Raw genomic sequence first — 15,910 nt, 5'->3', positions numbered from 1 at the left:
GAACCAACAGTAAAATCGCAAATGGAGAGGCTCAATCAAAACTGGACTCTGGATTAAAAGTGAAGATTTCCCGAACAACAAAACGCCTGTGCAGCTCCTGGTTTATTATGTGGCTGAACGACACTGAGTGGTGTACATGTGCTCCCATCCCACGACATGACTGGAGAGGCTCGACGATTGTAGTAAGGATGCAGGGCCAATGTTCCTTCCCTCTGCCAGCGTCGGATCCAGCGGTAGACAGTAGAGAGACTGAACCCTGTCTCAAGGGTAATATCTCTCGCCGACTTACCTGTCATCCACAGCCAGACGATCATCTTGCGATTCGCCATCACTGTTTCCGCCCAGCTAGCTCGTCTTTCCATCTCCTCTTTGTCTGTGTTAGTCAAGACGTACAGTTGTAGCTGTAGCAAGGTAATCATTTCAGTATAAAGGTTGTTCCAGCTGTAGCACTAGCCGTTGTTACAATCAGCTCTTTTAATACAATGATGTTCTTGGTTGCTCTCCAGGTAATTTCCTTGATTTCAGACAAAGTCACAGATGGTAATAATTTATTATTGTAATCAGTGACAGATTAAACTATTTCTGCATCTAGAAATGACTTTTTTAATATGTTATAGGAGGGAGCAACAAGAAATTAATAATGAGTTAAAAGGTGAATGCTTTTATGTCAAGTTGAAAAGGAACATGAAGATAAATAAATGCAGTGCTAGACTGTGATTTTTCAGCTTTCCATCACGGAATCCTTCAATGCTCCACCAGGAGCATATGGGTCCCTGAGGTAGGAGGTAGGCTACTCAAAGCAGACATTGTATCGCATCAGTCCGATATTGCATTTTCTAATTTTATGCCAAAACGATATTATTCAACTTAGAAAAGACCTCCTAGTTGTCAAGGAGTTAAGAATGCCATATCTGACTCCTCCAGTTTGAAAAGATTGTCTAGACCTGAATAAAATTGCCAGTTGACAAGAACGGAATGAAGAAGGTTTCCCTGACCTGAATGGATTATAGCGAGTTACCAGTCACTCGTCCTTTCCCCTGCTACTCTTCTTCTGATATATTGTGTCACCCTTTTGATACTCTCCTATTGCCTCATTTCATTCCAGTCTAGGAACAACATTACTGACTCTTTGCCATGCCTTGAGGTTAATATTACAGTTCCAGCATAATGAAAAATAACAGCTCGATTTCAAATTGGGGTTGGTCATACTAATAAATCTGAAGTACGATACTGAAAGTGTAATATTGTTTTGCTGGTCTAAATTTGTCTTCATAATAGTGAGCTGCCAACGGCCATACCACGTTGAGTACACCGCTTCCCGTCTGATCAGCGAAGTTAAGCAATGTTGGGTCTGGTTAGTACTTGGATGGGTGACCGCCTGGGAACACCAGATGCTGTTGGCATCCCTACGTGTCAAGTGGGGTTGGTGGAGGATTAGTGCCCCTCCCTGTAAAACAATTAACTCTAAGCCCTTGGCCACCCCGTCTGGGATACATGGCGTCTGGCAATGAATGAATGAATAGTGAGCTGTAACGGTTTTCCTTCAGAGGGGTTTACAATAAAAAGGTTTGAATGTGTATGTTATTATTACACTTTCTGCTAAATTTAATGGTATTTATAGCATACTTTGCAAATATTGAACCTTCTTCAGTACTGCAATGGAACAGAGAGAGAGAGAGAGAGAGAGAGAGAGAGAGAGAGAGAGAGAGAGAGAGAGAGATGTTGTTGCTATTGTTGAGATTTACCTCCCTTGGGAGGACCGGGTCAAAAAAAGGCCCGCCAGAAAAAAGCTTGTAAATAAAGAGGACTCTAAAAGAGCTGCTGTAAACTTTTTAAATGGTGTGAAGCACGCCAAACTCCCAGCAGCAGATGGAGGAGCCGAGGAGGGAGGCCCATCGAGCACAGAAAACACTGACATTTCATAACTTCACCACCATTCAACAAGACCGGGCCGATGGCGGTGGCGGTGGACTCATCACCTTGGTACATGAATCCATCAACTTTACAGATACCCGTCACTTTTCCCCCCACATGACACCAAAATAGAAATACAATCAATTAAAATACGCACTGGTAACAAATCACGCATAACAATCTCTAACACATACATTCCCCCCCAATCGTCCCCCACAGTACCACACAATTACTCTCCACAGATACACCACATCACTAACATACCCAACATCATCCTGGGTGGTGATTTCAACGCCAAGTCGTCGGCCTGGCATGTCAACAACCCTGACACAGACAGAGGGCTGGTACTACAATCCCAGACAGATCATCTTTTAATAATGAACAATCTAGACCAACATACCCATATCCCACACCAAGCCCTCTTCCTCCCATCATCCCCAGACATCACCTTCTGCTCCCCAAACCTCGCCCCCACTACATCCTGGAGAGTGGTCAAAACCCTAGGTTCTGATCATTTCCCAATCATCATCACTACCAAAACCAGAATCACCCCAGCTGGCCACAAACACACATACACTAATTATAAGAGAGCCAACTGGTAGGCCCTTGTAACTGAAACAGAACAACATTTCGAAACACTAAACAGTACATCCATCACAGACATCAACACTGCTGTGCACACTTTCAGTGCAATTATACAAAACGCAGACAAAAGACACATCCTTAGAGGCAACAGAAAGAGAGACAACTCCAACTTCACACCAGAAATTCAAGGCCTCATCAGACAACGGGACACACTGCGACACACCCCAACACCCCATACACAAGACGCTGTACAACAAATACAAGAACTCAACACCCAAATAAACAATAAAATATCATAACAGCAAACATTAAACTGCAAGAATTACCTCCAAACACTTGGCCACAAAACAAACATCAGCAAACTCTACAACACACTAAACAACATAACACTTTCCAACAGCAATATCACGCAATCACACTCTGCCATCACAACAACAGACACCATACCCTCAAACAAACAACAAGCAAACACTCTCATCAATCATTTTTCACAAGTCAGCCATCTAAACCCCCATCCCGAAGACCAACGTATCATCCGATGTAAGAGACAGTTCCCCACAGACCCAGACTATGCACCTTTCATTTACAACCAAACGAAGCATATCATTAACAACCTTAAGCACTTATCTGCCTGTGGATCAGACAACATAAGCAACATTCACCTTAAACACCTTGGACACAAGGCATACAAGCACTCACCAACATATCAAACTAGAGCTACTCACACAACATAATACCCAACATCTGGAAGCATGGCATTTTCGTCACTATCCCTAAACCCAACAAAGACCCCACGTTACCCTCCTCACACCGCCCCATCATACCCTTTGCACCCACTCTAAAGTCAATGAACGACTGGTACTACAACTAGTCACGCCTCCAGATTCCACTTGCCCAATCACAACATGGCTTTAGGCCACTTCACTTCACAAACACCCTTCTTACAGACCTTACACAGAGAGTTTTCGATGGCATGAATTCAGCAAGGTCACCACACAGAACACTCCTAATCACACTAGACATCAGCAAAGCTTTTGATGCCATCCCCTGCCACAACCTCACAATAAAATACTCAACACAAATATGCACAATAACACAAAAAGATAGCTGGCAAACTACTTGGGAGGTAGATGTGCACACATAACATTTGCCGGTCAGTCTTCTAACATAAGAAACTTCACAAACGGTGTCCCCAAGGATCTGTTTTGTCCCCTACACTCTTCAACCTATACATGCATGACATACCCACACCCCACACACCACAGATACACATAGCTTCCTATGCATTTGATATAACACTTACATGTACGCACCAAAACGCAAACACAGCTGCACACATCATCCAACCTTACCTCAACACATTACACGAATGGTTCACCAGAAACAGGCTCAAAATAGCCCCAGCCAAATCTACAGTGACCCTTCTCACAAAGTGGACAGCAGAACACACTCACATCCCACACCTCACCATAAACAACACTCTGCTAAACACACACATACACACCCAAAATCCTTGGTGTAACATATAATACATCAGTGTCATTTAAACAACACATCACAAACATTAAAAATAAAATAACACCAAGACTCAGTGCCTTGAGGTCACTTGCCCATACAACATTCGGACACAAAAAAAAAAAAAAACACCACCACAGTTTACAAACAATACATAAGTTCAGTGATGAATTATGCAAGCCCTGCCTGGGCTCCTGACCTCAACAAAACACACTACAACACGCTACAGACCGTACAGAACAAGGCCCTAAAAATAATCACAGGCTGCACAGCTACTGCACCCACAGACCACCTACATCAAGAAACCAAAGTCCTCAAAGTCAAGGATCACCTAGACTTGAGAGGCACCTAAATTCTTGCTGCAGCTTCCACAAACCCACAACATCCACTACATTACTTGGGAACACATCCACCCACACCAAGGAACATCAAAACAACACCCAGCGCATGATATCATTCACAAATACTGTCATCTCTCCCCCCCTTGCCCACCTCAGACCAGCTTCCAAAAGTATATTCACACTCAAATCACTCGCTGCTCCATTCAGTCACTTAAAGACAACACACAGCTGCATGCACTGCTTCCTGACATCCATCCTTTCTGAATCGTATCTCCCTCGTGAGGGCAGGTCCACCTGGTCAGGCTGAGATGTGGGCACCAACCAGCCCTCTTAAGCTACCAGAAGAGGCTGGATGACTCCGTTGATGATGCCTGTCCAGGATGCAACACAGCACCCCATACTATTAGGCACATTATGGAAGACTGCATTACACACAATCACCTACGCCAACAACACAACATACACTCTTTGAGAGCTCTGTGGGAGAGCCCGGTCTTGGCCATGGCCTTCCTAATGGACTCGGGGCTGTTCGGCCAGACTGCCTAGGGAACAAATACTTCTACTACTACAACAGCAACCTACACTGTAAGTTATCCCTGACCCCGGCTAAAAGAGTGTGTCCTCGCAGTAAAATCGTGTACCTACAGTATGAATAAAATATCCATTAATCGTGCTGATTGATATAACGAAGCAACATCTACCCTTTTTACCATGTTTTCCTTGAAGCAATAATAAAGGATGACTACCATTTCAAATCTATATTTCCTTATAGAATATTGTAGCCTTAATCCTTTTATCCTGTTTAATGTTATTCTTGCTACTCCCTGACAATTTTACTAAACTTGGGCGAGACACTTTGAACTGGTGTGGTTTAATATAGCCTTCCTCAACCCCTTCAGTATAAGGGGTCTCCCTTAAATGTATGTATACGATTTGTGGTAGGTAGTGACATTCACGATTCACTCACTCGAATGCAACCTTCAAGTGGGTCTACGTTGAGTGACACGCCAAAGAATTTCTGTAACCCAGGAAGTCACTACTTTGGGTGATAATCATATAAACAAATGAATGCCTGATGATCTAGTGGAATAAGGCCCTCATAATGGATGAGGTCAGTAAGGGTTTCCATCTGACGAATTGTTGGGGGCTATTGAAGAAACAATGCTACTCGGGAGAGGCGAGGCTGATCACCCTTGCCTTAACCCGCCGCGTCCTGGAGACGTGAATTCACGTCCTCACATAATGTGCACTCATATCCCGGAGACGTGAATTAATGCGGCAACATTGCAAGGTCCCTAATTTGCACAATTTTCAATTTTCGCGAGTGATTTCGCGAGTGATTTTTGGCACATATACACAGGACACCTTCCTCTATTCCTCTACAAGATGTCAAGCAGGGACAATGCCTTACACCGCATAGCCTCTCCCCCCCCCTGCACGCCATTGTCTCGGCAATTCACCTGTTACCAGTGACCTGGCCAATAAACACATTCAGGGCCAGAGTGATTCCCCAATCGATGAGAATGTGGAGGACAAAGTTTACATAGCATTAGAGGAAGAAACAGTCAGAAATGATGATCAGGTAATGTGGGAAGAAAAGGTCATGAATGGTGATGAGTTAGTGAGTGAAACAATGCTTATAATGCCTATATTACTGTTTGAAAACCAATATACTCTTGTACTACATATAAATTCGTACCAAGTAAATAAATAAATACTGTTTATGAGTGGATAAAATAGTTACGCTCCCATAGAACTCGTTTTCTATGGTGCCAGTCTGTTCGAAAACCCAGTCAGATAAGGAAGTACTCGTACCTAGATCGAGTATTTTAAACCTCAGGTGAGCGATTTCTCTATGAATTTTCGATGTTTCTCACCAAAAGCGGATGTTTGAGCCAAAAAAAAAAAAAGGTCCAAAAAAGTCAGGACTGGGGCGTACCACTGCCTAGAAAACGTCGGGATGGGGCGGGTTAAATAATGGTACTGAGTTGCTTAGCCCCAAATTTCTACGCTTCCAATATGGCAAAAGACGACAGAATGATTACTAGTCATGTCCGTAACCAGAACAAAAGTTTTAATAAAAAAAAAAAAAAAAAAAGACGTATCGCATACCTCACTGCCCGTATCATTGTGAGACATGGACAAAGCATTGTGATACATGGAGCATCCTGTGATTGTAAGTGCAAATATTATCCTTGGTAATAATTAGAACTCGAAATGGCACAAAAGTCCACATTTTGGATGCTGTATTTTTAATGCACTAGGTTATATTCACGCGTGTCCCACAAAACTCGGTCATTTTCACGTCCATCGCACCCCAGGTGTGGGACTTTTTTGTTGACTGTACGTCGTCGGGTGGAGGTCGGTAAAAAGAATACCAATAATGGCTGTATTAGGGTCGTATTCTAAGACGCACTGGACGCGTCCTAGCACCTCTTCCTAAGGGTTATATATTGCATAGTATACCTGAAGAGTTTTCTCTCTGCTGTTTACATCGTTTTTATAACAATATAATTTGCATCGGTGACATACGATAGGATACTGGCGTGCAGGTACAAAACAAATCACTGAATAAAATGTGCTACAGAGCCTACAATGCCACTTGGAATATAGAGAAGGCTTCGTAGGATCACTTTTATACAGAGATATTTTGTATAGTACATCTAAATATTCCTCTGGACGTTACTAAGTTCACTTTAATATCGAGATACCTTGCATCAGTCACGTATTAATAATACTGACTTACAATGTGTAAAATATATCGCTGTGGAGGAGGTATTTCCAACACATATTCCGCCTTAGCATTCCCTTGTACACACACTCAAAAAAGTATCGTTACACCTACTGCACGATACAAACTGACACCACGAATGAAACGTTTGATAACTGTCTTCCTCTAACCCTACCGAGACAGCTGGATTGTTTAGTACAAAACTCATCGGACCTCCCTGTAACAGTACTTTTTCGAGTGCGTGCACCTTTTTAAATTGATTTTAATATCGATATAGTTTGCGTCACTAACCTGTAAAAGAATACTGAGTTCTAATGTGCAAGATAAATCGATAAGGAAGAGATGTGACGATACCTCCAGCACCACTTGAAATTCGGCCTTTTGTTTTAAAGATAGACTTACAGTTTTGTAAAAATTTAGGCATTCCTGTTACCCGTCCCCGTCCCGGAGGGGATCGTGGACGGGTATTGTTTACACTCGGTTTGTTTGTTTGTTTCTCTGTCTGTCTATCCACTAACAACTTTACGTGAAAACTGCTGGTGCAAGTTTGACTGAATGTACTGGGAAGATGGGTATGACTTGATCACCTGATTAAATTTGGGGCCATATTCGGCCAAGGCCCATGCTGTAGGACAAAAAATAAATAAATAAATAAATAAAACGGGGACGGACGAATTTTTGTTTTTTTTCCATAACTCCTTTAAAATTCGTTATATAGACATGAAACCAAAACTTAAAGGTGCATTTTTCATATCTGCATCCTATAACATGCTTCATTACATCATGGGTGGCTAGCGGTAGGAGGATCAATGTCATGTGGGTCGGGCCTAAGATTTCAAATGGGCGTAACCCAGCTAACACACAAGATATGTAAAAAGTTCTGGAAAGGTTCTCTATCAGTTATATTAGTTATAATGCTGTAACAACTGTTACATCCGCATCCCACACTGCTACTGGCTCCAACAGTAGTAGTTCAGTATAGGAAGGACGATGCTCAGTGAGTTGTTCTTCCGAGAGGCAGCCTGTCGGTGAACAGTACACAAGATCAGCTCAGGCGTTGTAAATAAACACTGGCTTCTTAAGTTCACAGTCTTTATTTTCCATATAATTACACTTAATGCATGCCAACAAAACTTCACTGTTTTCACAAATACCAGAGATATACGATCTTCACTAACTGCAATGACACTGCACTGACACTGAACTACACTCAAACTGAAATGAAAGTAATTGAAACTGTTCTAGTCTCTTCCCCATCCTTATATAAGGTTCCTATATTTTAGAGTGATCTACTACTTCTCTGAAGTTTTTGTGCATTCTCGAGGGAGCAACAGATACAATAGTTACCAACTTGGAGACATCCAAAATATCCAGATTTTTCTTACATTGCAAAACATTCAAAATTATTTAGCATACAAACTGAGATAAAATTATATAATTTACCATTCACATAAATAAAAATATTTTAGAGAAAAAGAATATAAGGTTTAATGCAATATTTTACAAAATACCTCTGCTCATAAGTAGCGGGCTAATTGGCAACTCTGACACGTAACAGTAAAAATACGAGAAACACTGAGAAATTTTTAGTAAATCTTGCTCCTAAACACTATCCCTTACCTAGTCTTTTACCGTCCCGACAAAACTACACAATGTACACAAACATAAACGTTAATCCAAATTAAACATTTCATTATACACAAAATAATCCTTCAACTTATGAGGTCTTCTCCTTTGCCACTTCTGATGATGTCCTTGCACCTCCACACAATCCACTCCTCCTGGAATGTCTTGGTTTTCTACCTGATGCACTTCTTTTCCTGGGAAACTGTCACCATCCTTGAAACTCACCTCACTTGCCTTGGCATCATACTTGCACTTCATCACTTCGCCTTACCACCTCAGCCAGCCTTTCCTGAAGATGCTTTGCATAGCTGGAGGTGTCAAGACAGCTCTTCACCTGGTGGTCTTCCTGTTAACAAGTCAACGGGTAAACATAACTCGTGGCCAAGCATCAGTTTTGCAGGACTGTAGCCAGTAGACTCGTGGGATGCAGACTGATATGCCATCAGTAATGCAGGTACTTTCTGTTCCCATTCCATTTTGTCCCTCTACGCACTACTTGGTCAGTTTTTGTCCCAAGGTCCAGTTGAATTTCTCCACCATCCCATCTGGCTGTGTCCCTAATAGGATCGTCCTGGTCATCTTGATCCCAGTAACTTATGAAACACAACAGACTCGAAGTTTTTGCCTTGGTCTGAATGAAGCGTTTGTGGCATCCCAAAATGACAGAAGAACTGGTCAACCAGCACCTGAGCAACAGTCGCAGCCTCTTGATTTGGGATGGCATAAGCTTCTGGCCACTTTGTGATGTAGTCCATGGCGACACACAAATACAGGTTTCCTCTGTCAGTGAGTGGCAGAGGTCCAGCAATGTCCATCGTTATTCCATACATCGGTTCACCCACTTTGTACAGCTGGAGAGGGACATAACCACGTTTCTTGGGTTGTGTGTCTTTTTGGCACTACATACATCACAGGCTCGACACTGCTTTTCAACATCCTGATGCATGCCAGTGAAGTAGTACCTCTGTCACAGACGACTTAGTGTTTTTCTCCACTCCCGTGTGCCCACCAGTGATCTTGTTATGAGACTCACTCAAGATCCCAGACCTCATTTTCTTCGGAACCACCAGTTGCCGATGATTGCTGAGACCATCAGGTGTCTCCCACTAACATAACAGTAGTCTGTTGTTCAAACGAAGAAGGTCCTATTGATTGCAGTAGCTCTTAGTCGCAGGGCTGAACTTGTTATCTTCTTCCCAAGATGGCCGTACTGTACTCTGCTGCAGCCACTTTAGCACTGGATGTAGATCTGCATCCTCGATCTGCATCCTCTTCAGGTCTTCTTCAGCTGACATTGGCCCTGTCAGTACAATATGGTGGCAGTTCTTGCTAAGATTCCCATTCCTACTACACTGCTTGTCATCTGTTCATCTGTCTTCTTCCACACTGTCAATCATGGTTCTTTTGCATTTCCTCAGTGATGGGGCTTCTTGGGAAAAACTGGCTGGTTGTTGCCTCTTGTCACAAGCCCTTACTAATTTATCCTCAACTTTCATGTGTTCTGCAGCCTTCTTCTCAACATCATTCTCATTTGAACATTCATATTTGAAGTGTTCCACTTAAGTACATATCCAATACCCGTTTGCTGCAATTATGGGTTTCCTTGCACTTTTCCATTCTTGCTCCTTCTTCCATGTGTAAAAATTCACCTTCGTGTGTCCTTGCCTCTCACAGAACCAGCAACCTACTCTGATCTCCTGTTCTCTCTTCCATTTGTTGCAGTCCACTTTCCGAAGTCCTGTCTTCTCACAGTACCATCAACTTCCTCTGATCTCCCGTTCCCTCTTTCTTTTGTATCCAGTCCTGTTTCCTATGTCCTGCATTTTCATAGTACCAGCAGTTTCCTTCAAATTTCTCCACTTCACATACCTATCCCTTTCTTGCCTTGAATTCTGCACTCCGAACTGCCTGAAAAATGGACATGCTGGACCTGACATAGGACTCAAATTCTGGAGCTCTGGCTAGTGCTTCTTGTGTGCTTCTGGGTTGCGCCTGTTTCACTTGCATTTTCAGCTCTGGACTATCAAGAGCATAGATGAATTGGTCCCTCAGAAGAATAGCCAACAGGTTAGGTGCTGCTCCAGGGTATGCCTTGTATGGCACGTATGCCATACTCTCCAGGTCATGAGCAAGTTGCTGTAGGAATTCGCCTTAAGCCCGTACACGGGTCTGGAATCTTGCTTTGTAAACCTCAGTATGGTACATGGTCCCATATCTGTGCTCAAGTACTTGTACTAAGGACTGATAACTTCCTCTTCATCACTAACATCTGGCCAGAATTTCCACTGCAGCACTCTTGAAGCTAGTAGCAAGCTGCTCTGCCTTCTGCCTATCATCCCAACCATTCTGATCAGCAAGTAACTCAAACTGCACACGGTAAGCTTCTCAAGATACTCTACCATCAAATCCCTGAGGTTTCTTTTTGACTGAACCCCCATTGTAGCTATGCACTTCACTGGTTTGGGGCCTAAAAACTGGGGCTACATAAATAAGTCCAGGAATTAAAACTTCTACATTCTGATCATTCATCCCTGTAATGCTACTTTTAGGTGCTTGGGATTCATCAGTATCCATCACACACTTTTTTTTTTTTTTTTTTTTCAATATGCTCCCCATACACTAACCTGAGGCTCAGCAGTGCAATGATTTTCTACAGCCTCAATTCCCTCACAAATATTCTTCAAATGGTCATCTACATGCTGCAGCTGGTCGTCTACAAGCTGTCTACACCCCATCAAATTATTGCTTACCTCTTACTTCTGCTCTAGCTTGGCATCTACTTCCTCCATAAACTGTTGCTGTTCTTGCTTCATTTCCCCTATGAAAGCATCTAGTAGTCCATGCATTCTGAGTTGTAATTCCCACTGCTGCCTCCTCCTGCCTCCTTCTGCCTCGTTTTGCCTCTTGTCTGTATACCTTCTGGCTCCATGTTGAAGGTTAGTCAAACTGTAGCACTTTTCTAATGATCCCACTCCTGACTCCATTGTTCTGTCCACATCCAACACTGCCACAGGCGTTAGCAGTAGTAGTTCAGTATTGGATGGACATTGCCCAGTGACTTGTTCTTCCTAGAGGCAGCCTTTCGGTGTACAGCACACAAGATCAGCTCAGGTGTTGTAAATAAACACTGGTTTCTTAAGTCCACTGTCTTTATTTTCCAAATAATTACACTTAATGCTTGCCAAGTACACTTAACTGTTTTCACAAGTACCGGGTCTGTAACTAACTGCAGTTACACTTAACCCGCCCCGTCCCGACCACTTTTTCACCACTGGTACCCCCCAATCCCGACCATTTTTGGACCCAAATTTTTTTTGCTAAAACTTTCGCTTTTGGTCGGAAACAATGGTCAGTCACGAAGAAAGTGTTCACCGGGGTCCATAAGTGGCCTAAACAGGTATACCTTCGTCACACCTGGTACCGTGTTCTCTGTAGGTGGTCTGAGGCTCTCACGTTTTCTATGGTATTATAAGTCTGGGAAACCAATGAAAGTAAGTAGATATGTATTTATTACAAACATAAAAACATGTGATACAAGAGTAAATTGGATTTTATACAAAAATAGAGGTGAAATAAGCATTGTACCATTGGGCGAACCGAGCAAAATCGGCCAAACTGTTCACGATGAATCGCTAACATTGCTGAATCATGATACATATCATTTTTTCTACTTACATAATACATCTCCAATAACATTATACCATTTTACATTTTATTGAACTGTTTTTACATATTCACAGGCCTTTCGATAACATTTAGCGTAATGTTAGCACTTATTTACGTAGTGAGTGAACTCGCTGTGACTGTTGTTTCAACCCGTATTTTTTTTTTCAACTTACATAATACTTTCCTAATAACATTATACACTTTTCCACTTTAGAGAACTGTTTTGAGATAGTTTCAGGCCTTATGTAAATATTTAGCGTAATAATAGCGCATAATAACACAGAGGGTGAAGTCGCTATGAGTATTATTTCAACTTACAACCTATTTTTGTACTTATATAAAACTTTTCCACTAGCATTACACATGTTTCCACTTGATATAATTGCTATCACATAATAGGAGACCTTACTATTCTACTGAGCGTCATATTATTGCATATTTACACAGTGAGTGTTATTGCGATATCATTTGTTTCATCTTACACTAGTATTCAACTTATAAATTACTTTCCTACTAACATGACACCCTTTTCCACTTTATATCATTCCTATCACATACTTACAGACCAGAATGTTCTACTGAGCGTAATATTTTCGCAGATTTACACAGTGGGTGTACTCGTGACATCATTTGTTACAACTTACACTATTTTTCAACTTATACGTTACTTTCCTGCTAACATTACACCCGTTTCCACTTTATATTCTTTGCTATCACATATTTACTGACCAGAGTGTTATACTGAGTGTCATATTTTCGCAGATTTACACAGTGGGTGTAGTTTTGATATCACTTCTTTCAACTTCCACTATTTCTCAACTTATACATTACTTTCCTGCAAACATTACACCCGTTTCAACTTTATATAAGACTTAGAAAATACTGACTGGCCTTACCATTATACTGAGCGTCATATCGCCATCCCACACAGTTTCAGTAGTGTAGGAAGTTATGGTACTCTCTGAAACATGGCTGAAGGCACAACGCAACATTGGTGGTGGTGGAGGAGGTTGGGGAGGTGGAGAGCGGCACCTTTCATCACTTGCACTTCTCTTCCCTCTCCCTTTTCCTTTACCCTTTCCCTTCCCTTTCCTTCCTTTCCCCACATCCTGGGGCTGTGGGGGAGGAAGTTTGGGAATATTGTGTGGCGAAAGACGTGCTGGGGAGTGGCTCCACCTCCTCTCCCCTAGGCCTACGTGCACCACGTGCTCATGCTGCCTCCCTCACACCACTTTCCCTTTCACCCCGCACTCCCGCCACACCACTCTCCCTTTCACCCCGCGCTCCCGCCACACCACTTTCCCTTTCACCCTGCACTCCCACCACACTACTTTCGCTTTCCCCAGACAAAACACTAGGACCATACCTTATTTGCCTTCTCGCCCCACCTTCTGATCCTCGGGGTGAGATTTTTTCCTTCCCCAACCATGAGGCAACATTATGTCCTAAGCCGCCGTCCTCGTCCTCGTCCTCGTCCTCATCCTCATCAGAAACTCTCTCTAGGGGATGGAGAGAGGTCCGTGCAGGTGGTTTGGGTGCAGAGCTGGCCTTCCCTTGCCTTACGATATGTCACATACCGCTTTTTCCGGGGCGAAGGGACCTCCTCATCACTGCTTGTTATTTCTTCCTCTGGCTGGACATAATATCGATCCACCACATCATCATCAAGTGGAGAATCACTATCTCCAGTGAAGGCCTCCAGGGCGGATGCTATTTTGTCGTCTGAGAGACCTTTCCGCGCCATGTCTGACCTGGGTCACTGCTAACAGGTGAGTGACCGAGACAAGGGCGAGCACGGGTCACGCGGGGTCTGGGATGCTGCCCACCTGGCGGCAGGTAGGGGAGGCTTGGGTAGGTGGGCGAATAGAAAATCTCGCGCGAATTTTGAAAATTGTGGAAATTATGAACCTTGCAATTGCAGGACGTTGAAGTACGTCAACGGGATTGGCAGTGACAAAACGTGAGGACGTGGAAGTACGTCGGCAGGACGCCGCTGGTTAACCCCTACACCGCGGACTTGTTTACCAATGACTTGCGTGTGCCGTGGGGTTATTTGGGCTCCGACAGACTCTCAAAAAATATTTGCCAAAAATCAGTTATTAGTCCTAGAATAATAAAATTACATATGCTTATGGCACATACCTTCAGCTTTCTCATGGAATGATTGTTGAGCCTTCGTCGGTTACCGTAGGACTTGTGGAGACCTCTGAAGTAGGGTAACGAAGTCTCCACTTTACACTTCCTGACAACCCGTAATATGATTACCACAGCCAGATACAAACACTATAAACACTATTCTACAATTTTCAAGTAGTTTGGGATCCATACTAAAAAAAAAAACACTGTGAAAGCAATGGAAATTACGAGCGCGTCTGATCGTCGCACTGGCACTAGTTCGCTTTTGTTACTCTGTCATTTATTATTCATAAAACCCCTCACACTTTATATTTCTATCACTATATAACACTTATATATATCTACAGTCTTTATCCATAAGTTTCCTTCAGTAGTATTAGTTTATTGTCACTGTAGGGATTCAATTTCTTTCAGTAAAATACGTAGTATTCACGTTCTCGTCCTGTATACTGGCATTGAGAGTGAATGTCACTTTCATCTTCACTCTCATAACTCATAGCATTCAGACATGCTAGAGTGAAACCTTCACTTTCATTACTCCTAGGATATATACTCGTATTCTTATAATACTACTCATTTACATTTCTATTTACGTTCTCTATTTTATTTACGTTATTTACATTTCTATTTTATTTACACTGTGTTGTGCACTGTCACTTGAAATAACTTATAAAACTATTTTCCATTGTTCACGTATATTTACATTCATTACTTTCACTTGCTGTTTACACATTATTTACACATTATTTACAATTCCACTTGCACTGTTTTACTCAATAGAAAGATCGTTGTCACTCTTTTATCAATTGTCAGCCCTTTACCTCTTTCCACACGAGGTTTAGTAGGGGGTAAAGGTCACAGAGCCATTTGCATGGGGGTGAAAAAAGGCCTTGAAGTCAGCAAGAAGAAACATACGTCCCCTCACTTCGGAAGATGAGAGTAAACTGATAACGCAGAGCCAGCCTGGAGGCCTGTTTAGGGGTTATTCAGAGTTACCAATATTACTTCTTGAAACAGCTAAGTCTAGCACTGATATGATTGGCAGGAAATCTAGATAATACATTATAAATTTGGTAGTTCCAGGTGAATGTAAATATCACTTAGGCTTCTCCCTTCCCTCCTTACATGTATATTTATTACGAAAATAGATTAGAGGCCTACTTAGGAGATATATAATCAGAGCTACCAATGTTAAATCTTGAAACAGCTTTGTGTAGCACTGATATGATTGGCAGGAAATCTAGACAATACATTATAAATTAGGTAGTTCCAGGTGAATGTAAATATCACTTAGGCTTCTCCCTTCCCTCCTTACATGTATATTTATTACGAAAATAGATTATACGGCATATTTCAAGGGAAAAAAAAACAGCGAAAATTAGCGAACGAGTGCACG

At 42.3% G+C, this 15,910-nt stretch overlaps 1 non-coding gene across 1 annotated transcript; it reads left to right on the top strand.

Annotated features, from left to right (window-relative positions):
- Positions 1-1,284: 1,284 nt before the first annotated feature.
- On the top strand, positions 1,285-1,403 carry LOC145390119 (5S ribosomal RNA). Its single transcript, XR_013895572.1, has one exon. It is a non-coding gene; the product is annotated as a 5S ribosomal RNA (ribosomal RNA).
- Positions 1,404-15,910: the final 14,507 nt, after the last annotated feature.

Source organism: Coenobita brevimanus, unplaced genomic scaffold (assembly GCF_032717465.1).
Source record: "Coenobita brevimanus isolate Jiangsu-jjx unplaced genomic scaffold, ASM3271746v2 jjx.HiC_scaffold_2869, whole genome shotgun sequence".
In the NCBI taxonomy this organism is placed as follows: Eukaryota; Metazoa; Arthropoda; class Malacostraca; order Decapoda; family Coenobitidae; genus Coenobita; species Coenobita brevimanus.
This window is presented reverse-complemented; position numbering and strand designations above follow the sequence as displayed.